The sequence below is a fragment of the Nesoenas mayeri genome (genome assembly GCF_963082525.1).
Source record: "Nesoenas mayeri genome assembly, chromosome: 1".
NCBI classification, from domain to species: domain Eukaryota; kingdom Metazoa; phylum Chordata; class Aves; order Columbiformes; family Columbidae; genus Nesoenas; species Nesoenas mayeri.
The window spans coordinates 98,970,376-98,991,281 of NC_137541.1; positions in this window are offsets into that span (position 1 = coordinate 98,970,376).

The following is a 20,906-nucleotide window of genomic DNA, read 5'->3' on the forward strand; positions in this document are numbered from 1 at the left end:
AGGTTTTTTCAGCTATTACTAAAGGAACAGGAGTGTAGGGCAGAAGGTTTGGGGTTGGTTTGTTTTAAAATTTTAATAAGTTTTACTATTTTTAATTTTGAATAACTCACAGACATAAGAACTCCATCTGTCAATCTGGAATCACAACGAGAGAAAAGTTTAAAAAAGAGTCTTTAAAACCTAAGAAGTACAAGGCATTCTTGACTTTCTAGTTCTCTCTGTTCTAGAAGATACAAAGGTTAGGATTTAAAGTTTGCTCAGAAAGTTTATACTATTAGAAAGGATGTTCACATACAGCAGTTGAGAGAAGAGGGGGGCATGGATGACTTCAGAGTAGTAAATCACTTTGGCCAGTATATCTGAAAAGTTATTTGTCTACACCAAACATTTTGAGCATGTAAACAGATAGGAATAGAAAATACATGCATCCAATATATACAAAATATATTATGCCTTAGAGGAGCTTCTATTCTCAGGCTGTATTTTAGCTAACATGAATGTATAGTTGGAGAGATGTAACACTGGTTTGCTTGAAGTGCCAGGTCTCTGCCCATAAATACCTTGTTATTCTGTTAGCTAAACACTGCGTAGTATTTAATAAAATATGGTTTTTTGAGTACATGCTAAGTTTGAAGGGCCAAATTCTTACTAATGCACAATAAATCCTGCTTTTTATATCTTTGGTTATTCTAGTGAGAAATATTGTTAGTACTTATTAAAAACCTCTCTGAAATCCCCTGTGGTTTAAGTCTCAATTCCTCTGCCTTCCCACATTCAGGGTGAGAAAGCCTGAGCAGGTTAGACATGACAGACCTAGAAAATGCAGGTAGGCAGTGCTACCTGCTCATGGGTGTAAATACAATCCTGGGAAACCCATCTCAATTGGGAATTTGGGGTCACAGTTCAACATTCAGACAGTAATCAAGAGCATGTACTTCTAAAGTTGCCTAAGTCTCTAGCTCCTTTAGGCAGAAATTGCCTGAGTGCTGAAACATGGATTTAGCTACCCTGTTGAGGAGATAATGTTCATCTTCCAGCTGAGTTCTCTTGCTATATGACTTCAGAGAGATAGCTGCCTGATTCTACTTAAATCCTTAAAGAAGTCTACAATGAAGGTCATTGGACTGCTTCACACAAACAGCTGCATCAGACAGTGTGTAGTAGAAAACAACAGAACAAAGTGACTTTTACAAATATCCTAGTGTCATTTTTCCTTAGCACACTCTTGTTATCATGAAAAAATTAGACTCACACACACCATTTGAAAGCCTTCAGCATCAAAAGTGTGGGATATCACAGACATGTAAATTCAGAATCCTCATGCAGAAGTTACACTACCATATGCTGACGAATGATCCTGGCCAGAGAGATGCAGATGTAAAATACAACCAGGCATGAGGTCTGGAGCTGAGTTCTTCTCCCTTCCAGGAGAAAAGCAAGTTGTCCATGCCCACTTGTTTTCTTTCCCTGTGACACTTAAAATCTTAGCTGCAATTTTGCTTAGATTCAACCAAAGAGATTAAGAGTCTCCTTTTTTTTTTTTTTTTTTTCCCCAGCATGTTTTAGAACTTTGTACTAAGGACATGCAGGACATGTAAGGTAAAATCACATCTTGGATGAGAAAAGCCAGCTATCTAATTCTCTCTTAGTATTTTTCCTGTATAGCAGTGGATCAAATATAGGAAGAGATCTCATTTGGAGGAAATGACCCTGCTTCATGGCTGAGCTAGCCACGTTTATTTCAAATAAGTCCAGAGAAACTTTTAAAACTTTCAGGTAAGTCATCTAGGGAAAAAAAAAAAAAAAAAAGAAGCAGAGAATCCATTTCAAATGTTGCAATGACAAGCAAAAGGAGCTGCTCTTAATAAACTGCTGCATTATACCTTCTGGAACAAATATCCAACTGATCTGTTTTCAGAGCCTAGCAACATGGCATTTGTCTCCTCTATCTGAAGTGTCAGAGACAGAGCATCAGCTGTGAACATCAAAATCTGTGGAAGTGTATCAGTTTAAAATTCATCTAAGAGTCTGGCCCTTTATTAGAAGTATTATTAGAGCTCTCTTTTTTGCAGTTATCTTTCAGAAAAGCTGGCAACTTGGGGCTAACATTCTGTCAAAACCCTATCATTTTCTATCTCCCATCATCCTCCTTTGCAGAAGCAGCCTGTCTTGCTGTACAAATGTCATTAGTTCCACAGGGAGCTCCAGACTTTTGAATGTCATGGAACAGTCTATTATTTAGTACTGCTATAAGATAATATTTTCAACTGATGCTTTCTAGTGAGAATTCTCAAAGATGAACCCATAAAGAACAGATGTCAGTTCTCAGTCACTCACGAATTTTGTCGGTTAAGTGACTTTTACCTTTATCCACTGGGACTTTGATTTTTGGACACAGATATCAAGCTAACAAAACATGCTATCACTGACAGTCTTCAGAAAGGTTTGTTTCCTTTTACTTTTTTTTCCCATGCTTTAGCAGTTCAAAAAACACCCAGTACGTTAATCTGTCTATCGTTTCTGGGAAGAATGTACCAAGAACTGTTTTAAATATATTCTTAACACAAAGCTGTAAGTAATTAAATATGTAAACTGAAACAGAAGGATTTCAAAATATAGTCACATTTCCTTTTCTTCTTAAATAATGCCATCTATGTGTGAGAGTTTTAACATTCGTTCTGTCTGCAGCAAATGTTCTCTCTGCAGGATGTGATTTATAATAACTTGCTGAGCTGAAGTTTCCTTTTTCAGACAATGAACTCTGGGCATATGCATTCCTGTGCTGTTTTTCTCAGAGAAGTTCCCCAAAAGGCACATCAAAGTGAAAAATAGTGAATGATGTTACTAAGGCATAACTTGTAAGAGTCTCTCAGGTGTAACTGGTTTGGGTGCAAGATAAGTGAGAAGCGAAGTGGAACATGACAGCTCAGACATACATGTGTCTTTTTCCTGATGCTGGGCTGAATAGACAATGTCATATCTCTGAGTACAATCTGGAACACACTGAACCTTTGTTTGAAGTTACTGGTTACATGAGAGCTTAGAGTGGGCCAACATGCAAATCGTGTCATATTGTCTTCTCTATGTCTGTCATGATTTATTGTTGCTGCTGCCCATAACACACTCTGTCAGTGTCCAGTATTCTCAGGGGACTCAAAGATGTAACAAAAAAACCACTGTGCACTACATCTTCACCACTTCTCATATCAGCATGACATCTCATAGCCATATGGATATTTACAGCCATCAAACGATAATATACATTCCCTATTAAAGACCAGGAAGCCATGTTTTCTGCAGTGAAGATATTTTTAATTTTATTTTTTTTAATTCAAGATGGGATTTTCATTCCAATGGTTGAGCAAAGAAAACAAAGAAGAATGCTATGTGTCATTAAAGTCAGTGGTTTTATTAGGATGCAGTCTCCCTCAGTATAACTTGCATTAAATTATTACATTTTTCTGAAGAATTTTAAATTTTACCATATAGGAATTTATAATGCTTGTTTAAAAGACCATGATCCTACATGAAAATATAATCTACAAAAAAATATAATTTCAAATAGCCAGGCCAGATTTTCATCCATCATGTTGGTTTCATTATTCTTTATCTCTGTGTGATCTTGTTACTATAAGTGGAAAAGCATCTGTTCAAAATCTTTATTGCATCTGGGAAATATAAAAGTCAATGAGTAATGCAGTTCATAAATCAAAAGTGTTGTCAGTAATATACACTCTTTAAAATGTAAGTATTGAAAAATCCAGCTACTATTTTAAAAACAGAAGAAAAAATTTACTCTATTATTACAGCGATCTCATAATGAAAGTTTAAAAATGTACAATGATTTATTTACCTTATTTTTGTTAAGGAATTTAAGAGAATTATTGAAATTATTCCAGTCAAATACAATCAGTATTGATTTTTTTGTTTGTTTGCTTAACTATGACAAAACAATCTTGCCAGATTAATTTCTGTATTAAGTTTCCAGGAAAAAATAAGGTTTTATGCTTTGCTTTAAGCTCTTCAATGGCATTCTGCTGTATTGGGAAGTAGCTTTTTTGATGTTATGTTGAATCATAGAATAGTTTGGGCTGAATAGGACCTTCAGATATCATCTAGTCCACCCCCTCTGCAATGAGCAGGGACATCTTCAACTGTCCAGCCTTGAATGTCTACAGGAATGGGTCATCTATCACATCACTGGGCAATCTGTTCCAGTTTTCAGTACCCTCATTATAAGGATTTTCCTCATGTTTAGCCTGAGTCTCACCTCATTTAGTTTAAAACCACTACCCCTTATCGCAACAGGCCCTTCTAAAAAGTCTATCTCCACCCTTCTTATAGGCCCCTTTTAAGTACTGAAAGGCTGCAATAAGGTGTCCCTGGAGCCTTCTCCAGGTTGAACAACCCCACTTCTCTCAGCCTGTCTTCATAGGAGAGGTGTTCCAGCCCTTTGATCACTTTTGTGGTTTCCTCTGGCCCCTCTCCAACAGTTCCTTGGCTTTCCTGTGCTGATGGCTCCAGAGCTAGATGCAATACTTCAGGTGAGGTCTTACCAGAGCAGAGCAGAGAGAGAATCACCTCCCTTGGCCTGCTGGCCGTGCTCTTTTTGATGTAGCCCAAGATATGATTTGCCTTCTGGGCTGCAAGTGTACGTTGCTGGCTCATGTCCAATTTTTCTCCTACTGATACCCCTAAGTCCTTCTCCACAGAGCTGATCTCACTCACTTCTTCACCCAGCCTATGTTGATACTGAGGGTTGCCCTGAACCAGGCTCAGGACCTTGTATTTGGCCTTGTTGAACTTCATGAGGTTTGCATGGGTCCACTTCTTGAATATTCTTGAGTATCTCAGATGAACCAATAATAAACCATTGATGCTATAATTTGACAAAACTAGAAAGCTCACTTTAAGTAAATTTATTTTCATATAAAGGTGGTTTTTTTCACTTGAGATATCAGGAGATATTGCTATATAAATCTCTGCTTCTTCATGTTGAAAATGACTTGGTTCCTACTGCTTTACATAGTGAGAATCAAAAAGCAACGTCATCTCAAATGCAAAAATGTCATAACAATATAATCTTGGTGATATATTTGTCCTGCTTATATCCAAAATATATTTGCTGGATTCAGCAGTTTCCACAAGTGGTTACACCTACAATAATATGTAAAGTTTGAATGAGCCTCTTAATATCTAGGCCCTGGTAGTTTTGATGCATTCCCTGAGCAGTGCAGCCAGAGAGTGAATTATGCCATCAGGCAAGATTCTCTAGTAGTTCTATAATGTTCTGGAAAGGTATACATTGTTGTATGGCGGAAAAAGCACACAACAACAGCAACAACAACAAAATTACTTTAACTATTTTCCCAAGAATTCTTTGTCATACAGCTTACATCTAGGTACATTTCATATGTCCACTTGAAAACAGAGTTTCTTTAGAGATAATAGATGATGTTTAACTATATGAAAATCAGAAAAACTAATAGCTAATATGTGACAGTTCACAGCCCTGTGGTCATAAAATGAATTATTGTGTTGCATTCAGAGTGCTTGAAACTCAAATTGTTTTATTCAGCAGGAAACAACAATCAATTTCAGTGATGATGAAAACTCATTACCATTCCTAAAATGTCAGTTTGACTTTAAATTGATGCTATGTGCTTCTAAAGAGCTAAATGACTATCAGTTTCATGTGATCCTGGTTATGATTTTTTTTTCTAGGAGTGAGCCATTGTCAGCTTGATTAACTTTTGAGACTTTCACTAAACAGACAGATGGATTAACAGGCAACACAACCTCAAACATGCAACTCAACTTTTACCATTCTGTTCCCTTTTAATTGTGGAGTTGCTGAAGACCTCATTTGCTTCTGCACTGACTACTTTTAATGTCACATTTTCAATTATCCTTCATTATTCCATTGTAACCTCTTATTTGTACTCCCTTGTTTGTAATTTAGCATTTTTAGAGGCTGCACTTCGATTTTCTCAGAGTTACGAGGACATAATATGTTCAGTTGCTACTCTCATATTTAAAAAATGTGTTCCTAAATTATTCTGCTTCAGATTACTTCTCACAGATGTCTTTAGAAGTAATTATCTCATACTGAAAGAAGCATAGTTAATCAGATAGGCTGTTTCTGTTTGAATTCTGCAATTAAGTGCATCCAGCTCTCTATGTGTTTTTTTAATTCTGAGGTACACAAAAACTGCTACATGTTATAAATGCTAAATATATATTACAAATGAGATTAAATTTAAAAAGAAAAAATGTAAAAAATATAAATTTCCTAATTTTCTATAACTAGAAAGTAAATTTCTGTATCACAAAAGTTCTTAAATTTGCCAGATTTTCTCTTTGTATTGAGCTTGGGAGATTTATCTCATGAACAATTCTGTTCGATTAGCAACAAATTTGCTGTAGTTTACCACTGTACCTGGAGTCCAAAGGAAGTAGATGTTGTGTTCCAAATACAGAAACAGAAAATATTCCCCAAAGAAGGAACAACAAAGTCATTTGGCTAAATCAAAACTCTTGTGTCTACTACTCTTGAGAGAAGGACTCCATACTTTCTTGTTCTTCAATATACAGGTTGTCCAAAAATCATTACCTTCCACTTTAAAAGTTTGCTTTCCCAAGACAAATATTGTACAATGCAATTTTGTGATGAGTATTTGACTATTATTATTAAAATAACTGTTTATTTCCCAGACTTTTTTTCCTATAAAACTGTCCCTTGAATCTAATCAGTCTCAAATAAGTACCTAGAATGAAAGATTTTGGTTTAAAGCCTCCCAAGGCATTTTGAGTTTAAAAGGCACAATAAATTGGTGCATATCCTGAAAAAAATTCTACTCAAAGTTCAGGAAGCCAGTGTCAGATGGGGTGAGAATCAAGAATCCTTTCTGAATCTCTCTGTAAGTTCACTTCTATATTAATTCTATCTAGTTTTCCTATTTGTTTCTAGCTGAGGAGGAATTTCTTTTTTTTTTTTTTTTTTTTTTCTTTTTCCTAACATATTGTTACCTGAATACAGTTTACAGTAGTTCTTGTGGTAAAATAAGAATATGTCATAAGCCTATTTGTGTTTCTATCCAGTCTTTCTCTTAATTCAACCTGTTAGTGAAGCTTTCGGAAGATAGAAGACAATATAGGAAAATGCTGATGTTATAATTACTGGTACAAACTCTTTGTTCGTTTGTGACATGTTTTTTGCCGACAGAATATTGCACTGATGGTGTATCAGTCCATATGAAATACCTGTACTGCACAATATGTCATATGCTATTTGTATTTTGTATCTATCAAGTGATAGGTTGACCCAAAAGAAATCAGTGACAGTCTTATCAGACAAAATCAGAATATTCTGGTTTGCCATTCCAAGAGAAGCTGGAAAAGGTAAAACAAAAGGTTCACTCCCTATCAAACTGGACCCATAAACAACTGACAGCAACACTAACTGCCTCAGTATCTGCTTTCTCACCATCCATGTTGCCACTTTCTATGCAACTGCCTGTGAGGGTTCCATGCAGCTGTCTCGTGACCTCAGCAATGTGATTTCACCCAGCTTTCGTGCGAATAATAAAAAACTCCAGACAACTAACAAATAATAATAATAAAAAAAAAAATGAAGACATTGCTATATTCTTTTTTTTCTTCCAATAATAATGCAGTTAAGTTTTGTAATATTGTTATTAATTGTCTTCCAGAAGATATTTGTTTCCTTCTTCCCAATTTGTCCCTCTAAGTCTTTTTGTCTGTTGTAATTTAAAACTTGTTTAAATATAGCTGTTCTAAACTGCATTCTTCAGTGAAAACATTTACCTTCTACACCCTCCCCACCCACAAGCATCTTTCTCCTCATCTCATTAGCATGCTTTTCCAGAATTAAGCATATGATGGTTTGTTTATAGCTCTCATGCCCTTGAGATATAAACAGGGGAAAGTATAATTATCAGTGAGAATTTTGAAGTATGTTTATAATTTAGGAACATGAGTCCAACTGAGCTTCAGGGACACTTTCGTTTCCTTGGACACAACGGCTTTTATAAATCAAAGTTATTTATGTGTTTGTAAGCACATAAAGCAAATCAATGAAATGGTTCCTGTGGTAACAAGGGACTTGGTTTGATGAACCAGGAGAACTTTTCCAGTCTTATGTTCCTAAAATATAGATACATAAATGAAGTGGTGAACATGATTACATTCACTCCACATCTTATCTTGAAATAAAGCCACTTGTGTTCTCAAAAATCTCTTCCAGATCATTCTCTATAAGAAAGTCACACACTTCTGTGGCATCTCTTGGTAACATGGAAAAAACCCACACATATAAGTCAGTAAACTATTTACAGGAAGACCTTCAGATGTATGTCTTCTTTATGGTTTTGTTCTTGAATGACAGCCAAACATAGATCCTTGAAGAAAATACAAGACCAAAATTTAAAAATAAATGGAATAAAAATAAATTTAATAAAGCAATAAATAAACCTACAAAAGCTATAGAAGTAGAGTTGAAAAAAATACAAACAACAAACATAAAATCTAAGTATGCATCTGTGATAGTCCTGACTGGAAGACTGTCGTATTCAGAGGAGTTAGTGATTCACCAAATGGTAACTTGAGCTGGCACAGGCATCCTGTGCTGCACACACAGCATGGCCTTCAGACTCGTGTTGTGCTTCACACACCAGTTGGCCACAGGATGAACTTGGCTGGTTAGTGGCGACAGAGGAGCCTGCAGGCAGCTCCCACTGGGTGCTGGTGATTATGCCACCTGTGGGGTCCTGTCTTTGTCTAACAGTGCAGCAACAAGTTGTCATGTGAACATAGTTTCTGTTTGACCATAGAAATGATGAGTAGAGGTGACTTATTGTGAAAAAAATCCTATAGTAGCTCAACAGACCAAAATGGGAGAACCTCTTTCTTCCATGGATGGACTCAGCACGGCATGCTGTGTGGATTGGAGGTCTGCTTAATGCTGTGCAGCTTGGTGTTCCCAGTACCTGAAGAGTCTTAAGTTTATCTGTACTAATCTCTCTTCATAGTATTAGCTCTAATAAATAGCATTTTAAATGATACTTTATGGAGTCTGGAAACTTTTCTCACTGGAATCATAATGGATCTGTACCTCTCAGAGCAAAACAGCAACCCATGCAACATCTCAGAGGTGGCTGTGTTTATGGACAGTAAGTACAAAGGAATACATCCCCAAGCAGGTAAAATACCAGTTCTCTGTCATGACAATATCAAGTGTGTGGGCTTTCAATTATGTTTCTGAACATGAGGAAAGACAAGCAAGAACTACGTCCATACAAGGAAGTGTCTTAAATGTTGTGCAGGGATTATGCATTTTGTAATGCACAGGACAAATATTTTTACATTTTTGATAAACAGGTTATCAATGAATATGGTGAGGTGAATGCCTCAAGGAAGTTCATTAGAAACTTTGTGATATGCAGTTTTCTACTTCATAGGACTAGGAAACTTAGTAGCTTTTTCAACGAGTAAGCTGATATATAAAATTTCTTCCTGTAATGGATTCTTTAAGATTATACATTATGTGAAAAGGTGTGTTAGGTAGCTAAAGGAGACAGAAATAGGGGGTTTGAAGAACTAGAGTGATTTTGTAGTTACTTGCTACAGATTGAGTCCAATTCTTAGACCAACACTGCCAAGTTCACTACTAAACCATGTCCCTAAGCGCCACATCTACACACCTTTTAAACACCTCCAGGTGTTTAAAATTTCCTGGGAAGCCTGTTCCAATGCTCGGTAAACCTTTTCGTGAAGAATTTTTCCTAATATCCAATCTCAACCTCCCTTGGCACAACTTGAGACCATTTCCTCTTGTCCTATCACTTGCTACTTGGGAAATGTATATAATACTTTATCTAGATTTCTAGTGTGACCAAAATTAGTCATCTTCTGTGACCTCCTACTTACAGATGCTCTTTTTCCCTGTTTGGCAGTACAATCTACCTTCTCTGGTGATAACTCAGACAAAGCCATTTAGACATCAGTGATCGTGCTGGCACAGTCCCAAAATTGCATAAATGGAAGCCTTGCAAGCTATAAGCAGAAAAGTAAATCAAGCTCTCAATAAAGAGATGACAGATTAAAATGATGATGTACCAGCTCATGGAATATTGATTAAAGATTGTGGTGTTTCAAGACAGTTATGGCAGAAATAGAAAGGTCAAGGGAAAGCAATTAAAATGGTTAGAAACATCTCAATTTCAAAGGGAAGCCAGCCTGCAAGACTGTGATGTTTGTAATACTCTCAGTCTTACTTGGGGCTGAAGATCACACAAACTAATCTATAAAAGAACAGATGAAGGACTGGCAACTAGCTAGCATTAATTTTCACAACATCATAAGCAGTCTTCAGTCAGGAGCTGATCTGATTTCATTCGTCTTTATATAAGACCTCTGAGCCCAAAGCAGCCAAATGCATCTGTACATACACATACAGAAAAAGAAAATGTGTATTTCAGATGACTAAAGCTGGAAATTTTCAGTTCTAATCAAATAGTGTTATTATTTTTATGAACAAAGAACACTAAGGAATCACAGAGATGAAATGATACAAGTAACAAATTATTCTGTACAAACAAGTAGTGTTGCAGGTGGGAAATATTAATAAATCAGTATTGATTACACTTCTGCTTCTCATTAATTAGCTCTACAAACTTTCAGTTAAAATGTCATGAGTGTAACAGATACAAGTGCCCTGCAGGAATTCAGGAATAAACTTTAATTTATGATGTTTGCTGTCCAGTGATAATTTCTTTCTTTGGAGAAGTGAAATCTACTGCCTCAGGTGACAAAGCAACTTTACCATACTCAATTTTGTAGCAAACACACTATTATTCAAATGGTATTATTCAAATGTAGAAAAAACCATCAATGTTATTAAACATTAAAATAGTACTGAAGTACCTAGGTGTGAAAAGTAGAATAATGGAAAAAATGAAAAGCAGGAAAACTTTACTCATAATGAGCTGTGCCTGACCCAGCACATCTTTAATGGGTTTCTTTGATTAGGGAGGAAGGTTGATTTAAGATATCTAACTGAACAAATACTATCGCATCCTATTCATTGTGAGATAAGGTTTTAGGGTCTTTATTGTCTCATCTATAGTTTGTTAGTTCACTTATTTAACTCTGACTGCTCTTGACTAGTCTTTCCAGTTATGATTTGAACTTGAGTATTTGTTTTTCATGGAAAACATATGTATGTATTGATGTATTTGAGGCATAAATTCTACAATCCTTTAAGGGATACATTCTTTTATTTATAGGGGTAAGGAACTTATCACTGTGATGAAGAGAAAAGGAATGTATCCATGTTACAAAAAAAAAAAGAAAAATTGCAGTCTAGAATAAAGGAAGAGGGTAAATTACCATGGCTTAGGACAGGAAAAGAAAGAAAAGAGAAAGGATAAGGAATTCACACAAGATTAATTAAATGACAGGAAATAAATATGGCTCTTCAGATGGCAGCTGGTGGAAGTGACTCCAATTAAGCTAGGGAGTCTATAAAAAGAGGTGTAGCTTTCAACTCATTCGCAACACTGTTTACCTTGCGCTTAATGAGATAAAGATTCTAAACTTAAAATACTTGTGAGCATTGTGAAATAAGTTAGGATGAAAACTGTAGAGAGAAAAAATATGAATGAAAACTGGTAACATTTTAAGATGGGAGTTTTATTCAATGGATTCTACCAATAACTTGGTTGATAGTTTGTAGAGGGAGAAAGACAGGTAACTTTGTTTTCATTATTCAAATGAGATAATTGATCTAAATTATCTACTTTTAATATCAAAGCAAGAGCAAAATAAAAATATTTGGTTTGAGCATGCAAAAAAAGTCACTGTAGGAAATACAGGAAAAGACTTGGACCATCTTCATAGTTAATCCCTTAGTGTGATCTGCTTGTGTGATTTCATAGCAAAATGTCTGACATTTTGTATGGCCTCAGTGATGCAGTCAGCACTGTTACCTTAGACTGTCAGCAAGATGGAGGCCTGAAGGCTGAAGCTAGCAAACACAAATGGGAAAATATCACTCAATTTTAATAAAATCTGACTTTAATAAGTGAAGCACTTTATTGGAGGGTGTGGTAAAGCCACCTCTCTCCCTCTTCACCGCTTGTTCTCTGCCCTTCTTGAAGCTGTTAAACTGAGAAATTGAGTCTTTCTTAATACACCATTTATTTCAGCTCCAGTTCTTTGGCCACGTGCAGGAGTCACTGGATTAATTTTATGCCTTGTGACAGAATCAGTCACACAGATGCGTGTTCAACAGCTCTTCATACAGCCAATGCACTGAAAATACTTTTTTTTGTTTGTTTGTTTTAATTTAGGAAATAATAGTTCAATTTAATAAGAGATGCTTAAATCTATTGTTTAAAATATTTGATTCAAATGGTTCAATATTCACAAAGTCTGAAGTCTAAGGAAAGTCAACAACTGTCACCGGACTGCATTTTCCCAGTGTCTTCAGACATCTTTCAGACAAGTCATTCAGAAGAATTATAATATACTGCTTCATAACTGTAAACTACAGAAACTACCACAAGACAGTCTCCATAGTAGTTACTAGTGTTTAGCAATCAGAAAAGAGGATATACTTGTATTTGTAGTTATTGTTTATTTAGATTAATTAAAACATTACATATCCATTAATTAAAGCATAAAATATTATTAAACATGATTCTGCTATGCTATCTTCATCATCACCCTTGATAATTATTATTTTAAAGATGTAATGCTTGTACTCTTAATTTCCATAGACCAAATCTGTATTTCTATAGGAAGAATACATAATATTTTTCTTAGTTCTAGTTCGATTAAAAGGATTCAATATGCCAGAAGTCATACTGTCACTTCGAACACGTTCCTGGTCAATGATTTGTTATCTATATCACTGAAGAAACCAGGTTACTTAATTAAACAGAGATATTTACTCATGAATTCTTATTTACTTTCCTAACTCAACTTCTTTTCAGTGGATTACCCAAACTGAAGTTTTGCGCTTAATAATTTTATGGATATAGACTGAAACAACAAGATGAAGGCTATTTTAAGTTACTTTCAGTAGTTGTCTCTGGAATTTTTTATTTCCTTTGGAAAAAAAAGAAGAGCCATTACTTTCCTCCCCTCTTGTGTATTTCATTACCCTACTTTGACATTATAAAATAAACAGTCAATATTTCATATTACTTACTCTTGAGAAGAGATGGGTTGAAATTTTGCAGGAAGTGAACAGTACCAATATTTTAAATGTTTTTTTGATTTTACTTTGAAAGTTTAGTCCAGTTTAGCAATTTTTATAAATATTGTGTGACTTAATGAGAAAGAAATTCTTAATCTCTTTGGAAGATGAAAAGATGTTCCTATTTTCTCTCATTCATGATCATTAGACCTTCTCTTGACATTTAGAAAATTATGGTTTCCCATGGAGTAACAGTTTCAGAACAATGGCATTTCTTATCACAGTAGAGATGGTCTGTCTGGAATCATGTTGTAATTAGGATGATATGCACCATGAAGAAAACAATATATATTTTTTTTCCCAATAAAATAATCTGTTTCAAAATCTCATTTTTTTTCTCTGCATATAAATTTTAATATGTAGGAACAACAGTTAACATTATTGACTAGTATTTTTTTTTAGTTTTTGCTTTCTTGAAAATCCATATACCATTACAGTACATTATTGATCTCTGCCTAAAGCAAAATCAAGCAAATTGATTTCACAAACCACAACATATATCATGATGTTAATATATTACTAATTAAAGAAGTGGTTAAATAAATGAACCTCACAATAAACATGAGAACTCAATACACTTAAAACCTACAGGTCTGGAGAAAGAAATGACACCAGCAAATTTAATACAGGGACTGCATTATCCTTACAGGAGCAAGATCAGTGTAAAAAACACAATGTTGCCTCAATGTCAAAAATGCTCTCCCCCAAAGTGAGTGAAAATATGTAGAGAGTATTGTGCTGACATTCCTGAAGTTTGATCAGAAACAGCTGGAAACTTAGGTGACAGGGCTTATAAAATCCTATAATGTTCTCAGATTACAAATAGTAGTGCAACATTTATTTCCCTTCCTGCTGTTTAACTGACCTTTGGCACCAGGTCTTGATACTTCTCTTGCATAAGCACTGGCCCTGCTTACTCGTACCGATACCCAAGCAGAAATTGCCACTCCAGCTGACACCATGAAATGAATATAATGGAAATAAATATTAAACAATGTTTGAAACAGAACAATGATTTTACAGATTTTTCTCTTGTTCTAATCCAACATATTACATTGAAAATTTCTTCTGAAGAACATTTGCTCTTCTGTCATATGCCAATATGTTAACTTATCAAATAATTGATAAGTATTGAAAAGATATGAGACTCTGTATAGGTTAATATAACTGTTTTAATATAAAAATGGGTGAACTATCACGTAAAGCCTGTGATGGAGGATGACTAAGTTTTGTGTCCTTCTTGGTCTTGTATTCTGCATGCTAATTCTGTCACCTGGGTTAAAAATCAGAAAGTTTGTTTTAAAGATCCTGTAACCTTCATTGTTGCCTTGAGTAGCAGGGAAGAAGTTGATAGATTGCCAGCTCCTATTTGTAGTCAGCAAAACCCCTTTTATGTGTCATTCTCTGCCAGAGAAGAAAAGGAAGCTACTCAGTCAAGAAGATATAGTACTCTATTCAGGAAAGCAGAAGAAGAGGTTGGAGACAAAGGGAGCTGATTGCAGGAGTTTGTTACTCCCAAGGAAGAGAGTACAGGCAGAAGTAAGTTAGAGCTCAGAATAGTTAGGGCATGTGAAGGAGAATCACACAAAACACTACTTATATTGATAAAAAATCCCTCTGCAATTCATGTCAATTTCTCTTGCTGCAGAAATGGGTCTATTTTTGTCTTCTAAATACTGTATGGGTTTTTTAAAGTCAAACTCTCATTTAAATTTTTTACATTTTTTCTTTTTTTTTTTTTCTTTTTTACTACCAAATCAAAAAATAAAAAAAATCTGGTAGCATCACTTTCATGCCTTTCTGAGTTTTTCTATTTGTCTTTCTCTTTTGTGCCCTATAGCTTTTCAAATTCTTCCCTAACTTCAGAAGCATTAGGTACTGTCTAAATTACAGGTCTTCACTAGATGCTTGTCAAAGAAATACAATAGGAGACTTCAGTCCTTCTTTAATAAAACCTCAGTTTCTATTCAGGACAGAAATCAGCAAGGAGCATTCTTCTCATCCTAAGGAACCTTGGACAGATGTAAGAAGTTACCATGTAAATCTAGGAGGTGAGACTAAAGTTGTTCATAGAACTAAAGACAAGAGAAGGAACACAAGCAAAGTGAGGTTAAATGGTTAAATGAATTTATGCACTTGTGTGTGTGGACCACCACTTGTATTAGGCAAAAAAGTCTTCACTGAAAGGGTTCTCAAGAATTGCAACAAGCTGCCCAGGGAAGTGGTTGAGTCACCATATCTAGAGGTATTGAATGGAAGTGTAGATGTCATGCTTAGGGACAAGGTTTAGTGGTGGACATGGCAGTGCAAGGTTGACAGTTGGACTTAATGATCTTAAAGGTCTTTTCCAACCTAAATGATTCTATGACAGAATCCCTATCTTCTGTGTACTCCTTGCTTCACTGAAGGAATCTTGCCAATTAAAAGGCATAACATTTCTGTAAGTGGCCAAATGACTACGACAGCAGCTTTGCCTCTTCAGCTCTTTCTCTAGCTAATTGTCTTAGGCTCCTTGAAAGATTGTCATAGCCAGCTAACCCATATCTATTTATTTACCATTTTCTTCTTCATTTCATTCCTTCCCTTTGCATAGTTCTCAAATTTTTTTTGATGCATCTTGAATCTTAGATACATTCCAGAATATAACACACACATTATTACTATGAATATCATGAAATGTATCTAATTTCTGGAGGAAATAAGCCAGGCCTGAAACATTTGTAGATTAATGTTATCAGTGTAATCTGTGCTATAATGTCTTCTGCTCAGGTATAGATGGATGTATTACCCACTTTTATATGCAGGTTGATATTTAAAGGTCTATAATATAAGATAATATGAAATGAAGATTTAAAAAATTAAAATAGGGAAGTTTCAGAAGGGATATACAACAAAATCTCAAATGTATAAAAGGTATTTTAAAGAAGGAATGTCTGACTGTTTTCTGACTCTGTAGAAGACAGAACAAACAGTAAGTTTCTTCAATTGCATTAAGTTTTAGTTTAGATATCAGAGAATTTTTGTTTTGTAATTGTAAGATTAGGAAAGCAATAGAATAGGTTGCCTGGGGAAGATGCGAAATCTTAAAAGAGTATTCAGAAACTATAACTTAAGACTCTGTTAGAAAGGACATAGTTCTTCATTCCTTGAGGCAACCAGTGCACTAATGGTCTCCTGAAGTCATTTCCAGTTCTGTGTTATTCATGTCCTATTTGAGAAGGGTGTGGGGAAAAGGGGAGCTTTTCTGAGAAGCTAGAGAAGATTCCCCCATGTCCGATAGAGCCAGTGCCAGCCAAGATTGAGCCCACCAGCAACGTTGGTAGAACCTCTGTGATAATGTATTTAAGGAAGGATAAAAATGTTGCACAATAGCATCTGGGAGAGAGGAATGAGAGCATGTGAAAGAAACAGCTCTGCAGACATCAAGGTCAGTGAAGAAGGAGGGGCAGGAGGATCTCCAGATACCAGAGCAGAGATTCCCCTCCAGCCCATGGCACAGACCATGCTGAGGCTGGCTGTCCCCTTGCAGCTCATGGAAGTCCACGGTGAAACAGAAATCTGCCTGCAGCCTGTGAAGGATCCCATGCTGGAGCAGGTAGATGTGCCCCAAAGGAAGCTGCAGCTCAGGGAGAGCCCATGCCAGATCAGGCTGCTGATAGGACCTGTCACCCCATAGAGAGGACCCCATGCAGGAGTAAGTTTTTTTAGCAGGACCTCTGAGCCTATGGGGGACACACACCGAAGCAGTCTGTTCCTGTAGGACTGCACCACGTCAGAAGTATCCATGTCTGTGAAGACCTCCAGTCCATGGTAAGGACCCACATTAGAGAAATTTACAGAACAACACCTGTAAAATCTTTATTTATTTATTTGTCTATTTATTTATTTATTTATTTTCTTATTTCAGTCCTGACCAAGGCTGTCCTTTTCCATTTCTCTACTTTTTGGTTGATATTATTTAATATTGCATCCTTTTCCAAAACATTAAAGGACTTACTTCAGCAGTTCTTAGCTGTTGCTTGTTTCAGTTGCTTCTTTTTTTTTTTTTTTTTTTTAATGTTGTTCTGAACAGCTAATTCAGAATTTAAATGAAAATTATGTCATCTAAGGATGACATGTAACCAGCTGTTAGACAAACTGCTACTCTTCAACAGTTAATCTGTTTTGTTTTGTTTAAAGATTAACCTCTATTTAGATCTCTTTACTGTTTTTTAATCATAATTTTACTATGAAGTACAGTTTGGATCACAACTGTTGGCACCAAACTACACATTGATATTGAAGACAGCTCTTATTTTCAGAATCATCTCTTGTGATTTTTGAGAATTATATCTTAATTATGAGTTTCAGAATCTCAGACTAGCTTTAAAATGTTATACAATATTTCCACTTACTCTGCCCTTATACACAACAAATATAGGAAGTAACAGCAAAGGCATACTGCAGAATGCTATTTGAGGATTTAGAAGGAACTGGAATAGGTGGTTCTATGTAAAAGAATAAATTGAAGAAAGCTTTGCTTCAAGTAAGAGACTGAATGGCATTAAGGCATTACATAGTGCAGGGAAATTTTCTGTAAAAAATATAGAAGCATATTTTCCTATTAAAATTGTACATAATTCAGTGGGTCTCTAGCATTTTGCAGCTACTGCAGGATAAATAAAGTAGCAGGGGAAGGAGGAGTTGCAGTCTTGGAGGATGCATTTTTTGCCAGATTGATATAGCCCCCAAAACTGGCTGAATAATGCCGCTTGTCTTTAGCTATATTAAAATATGCTCAGAGTGATGAATTAGTCATTGTATAAGACAATAAAAACTGCAATTTTTCACTTCAGTGCCACCAACATAAATGTCAGAAATGCTTAGCTAGTCATGAAGAATAAACATTTATGAATGAAATCTATTGGCTAGAAAAAAAGGCAGTATAGACATTCCCTGTGAATGAACTAAATTGCATCCAAGGAATATCTGGCGACTTCGGCATGGGTTTATGTCTCTAGAAGAAACAACCCAGCTAAGCTTCTAGTAATGCTGTTAACGAATTGCCTAGTTTTCTAATGATCAATATTAGTTAAATTGCTTTGGCTGACAGCCAATAGTGGTTGTTTTATTCATTCTTTACAATGTTGCAAATTGAGTCCTACTCTTTCAAACCTACCAAGTGTATCAAAATCCCTTGGGAAGAGTAATACAATGATTTCCTTTATACTACTCAGCTTCACTTCAGAAACAAATATATTTTGTTGGTGTTCTTCTAACAATGTAAGAGTGTGCATCTATGAAATGGTGTCAAAGTTGTGCACATGATAATATTTTCTTATTTTCTGTTGAAGCACATGACACATATTACTTGTTTCTGCTTTTTGCATTGACTATCTGCTTAAGTCACCTAAGATACCAAACAGTAAATATCTTTGAAGAATCTTACCAATTATTTTCATAAATCCAGGGTGTTACATAGGTGGAGGAATTCCAAACACCTTTGAATTTCAAAATGGGATCTTCTTACAACTTTGAAAGGAAGAGGATTTTTGTATCTTAGTTTAATTGCTTGCGATTGAAAAGTTAGATACATCTCTTCTTGTTTTTTTGTTGCCTAAAGTGCCCAAGTATCCTGAAGTACCCAAAGCATTCTATTAATGTTCTGTAGTAGATTTAGTCTAATGTAATATTGAATTTAATGCAAACAATTTTAGAGAATTTATTGGGTTTTTTTAATCTAAAAAGTATTGTCCATTATTTTGAGATTTTGGGGGACAGCTCAAATATGATCTTTTCCTTAATGTACATTGGTTACCTTTTTTTGTGTGCTTTTCCTGTCTGGGTAAACTTCCTATTTACATAAACCCTATCATGGACATATTTTAACAAAGTTTAGCATTAAATGTTTAATGATACATCTGCTTAATCCACTTTGTCTTTTCCCCACATAATGGTCTCTCATATACATTTGTGTCATAGTTTTGGCTAGGATAGAATTAATTTTCTTCATAGTTGTGGTATGGGGCTATGCTTTGGATTTGTGCTGGCAACAGTGCTGATGACACAAGGATGTTTTAGTTATTGCTAAGCAGTGCTTGCACAGTGCTGAGCAGTGCTTTTCTGCTTCTCACACCACCCCACAAACGAGTGGGCTGGAGGTGCACAGGGCTGGGAGGAGACACAGCCAGGACAGCTGACCCCAAATGATATTCCACACCACATAATGTCATGCTTAGTATATAAACTGGATAAAAGGAAGGAGAGTGGGATGTTCAAAGTGATGGCATTTGTCTTCCCAAGTAATGGTTACGTGTGATGCAGCTTGGCTTTCCTGGAGATGGCTGAACACCCACCTGCCTATGGGAAGTAAGGAATGAATCAGTTGTTTAGCTTAGTTTGCATGCACGGCTTTTGCTTTACTGATAAAAACTCTTTATCTCAGCCCACAAGTTCATTTTACTCCCTCATTCCAGTGGGGGTGAATAAGCGAGTGGTGATGTAGAGCTTAGTTGCTGGCTAGGGTTAAACTACAACAAGTTATTTTACGTATTTAGGCTGCATAAAGTTTTACTTAGATTTTTTGAAGAAGAGTAACTTCTTTCTTGTTTCAACATTCTTTCACACTCCATATAGTTGCTATTTTTAATATTGTTAGGCAGGTATCAGCAGAGTATCACTAGAAGTATATCAGAGAATTGTTTATTATAATGAAACACTGGGGATCCTTATGACATATTACCTGGAATACTAGTTTGGAAAATTTCCCAATGATAGAAATTTATAGAGTTGTTTTAATGTGAGCTAAACATGCAATTTCTGTTAGTTTTCTTAGTTCAATTTGCCTACTTAGTATTTTTGTTGCTTTATATACGTTAATTTTCCTCTGTCTTGCTTTTTATAAAAATAAAAATGAATAGAAATATTTATATACAGCAACAACAACTATAGACATATGTTTCCAGTTCAGTGGTTTCCTTCCAACATCTGAACTGGAGCTGTCTTGTGAACTTTTGTATCACCTCTTCAATGAAGGTCTGAAATGGACAGATCCATTTGTTTGTTTTGCATTTTATTTTCCCCTTTCCAGGCCTGCCTTTGAGCATTTAAGGTAGGGCTCCTTATTTCACATAGTATTAGATGGCTCCTCTGGTCTGCTTTAAGCATCTTCAATTAGGTGAGACAATATATGATCCACCAGTGTTGACTAGAGAGGGACCTCTGGTTCATTAATTGGAAAAATCCTTCCTTCAACATTTGTTTTTTGGTCTTTCTAAGTTGGTGAATTCCTGCTTAAAAATTATGACTGGCACTTGACACAGAGTTGCACAAGTTTTCTTTATTATCTTTAAAATCTGTAAAGATGATCCAAAATCTATCAATGATCTAAGTTCTTGCACTTGATCATTATTTGTTCTTTAAATGTTTTCTTCAAATGTGATATGATTGCAATTTTTGTGTGAGATCACAGAAACAAGGGCTGTATTTGGGTTTAAATGGATTGCTAATCAAACACTGTTCCACACAGGAACCTGGAAATCTAGGAAAAAATAAATTAAATGTTAAATAGTGCTTAGTGAGCTAATGTTTGCCCTATACAAATGCCAATCAGTTGATGTAACAATATTTTATTAAAAGTGAGAAG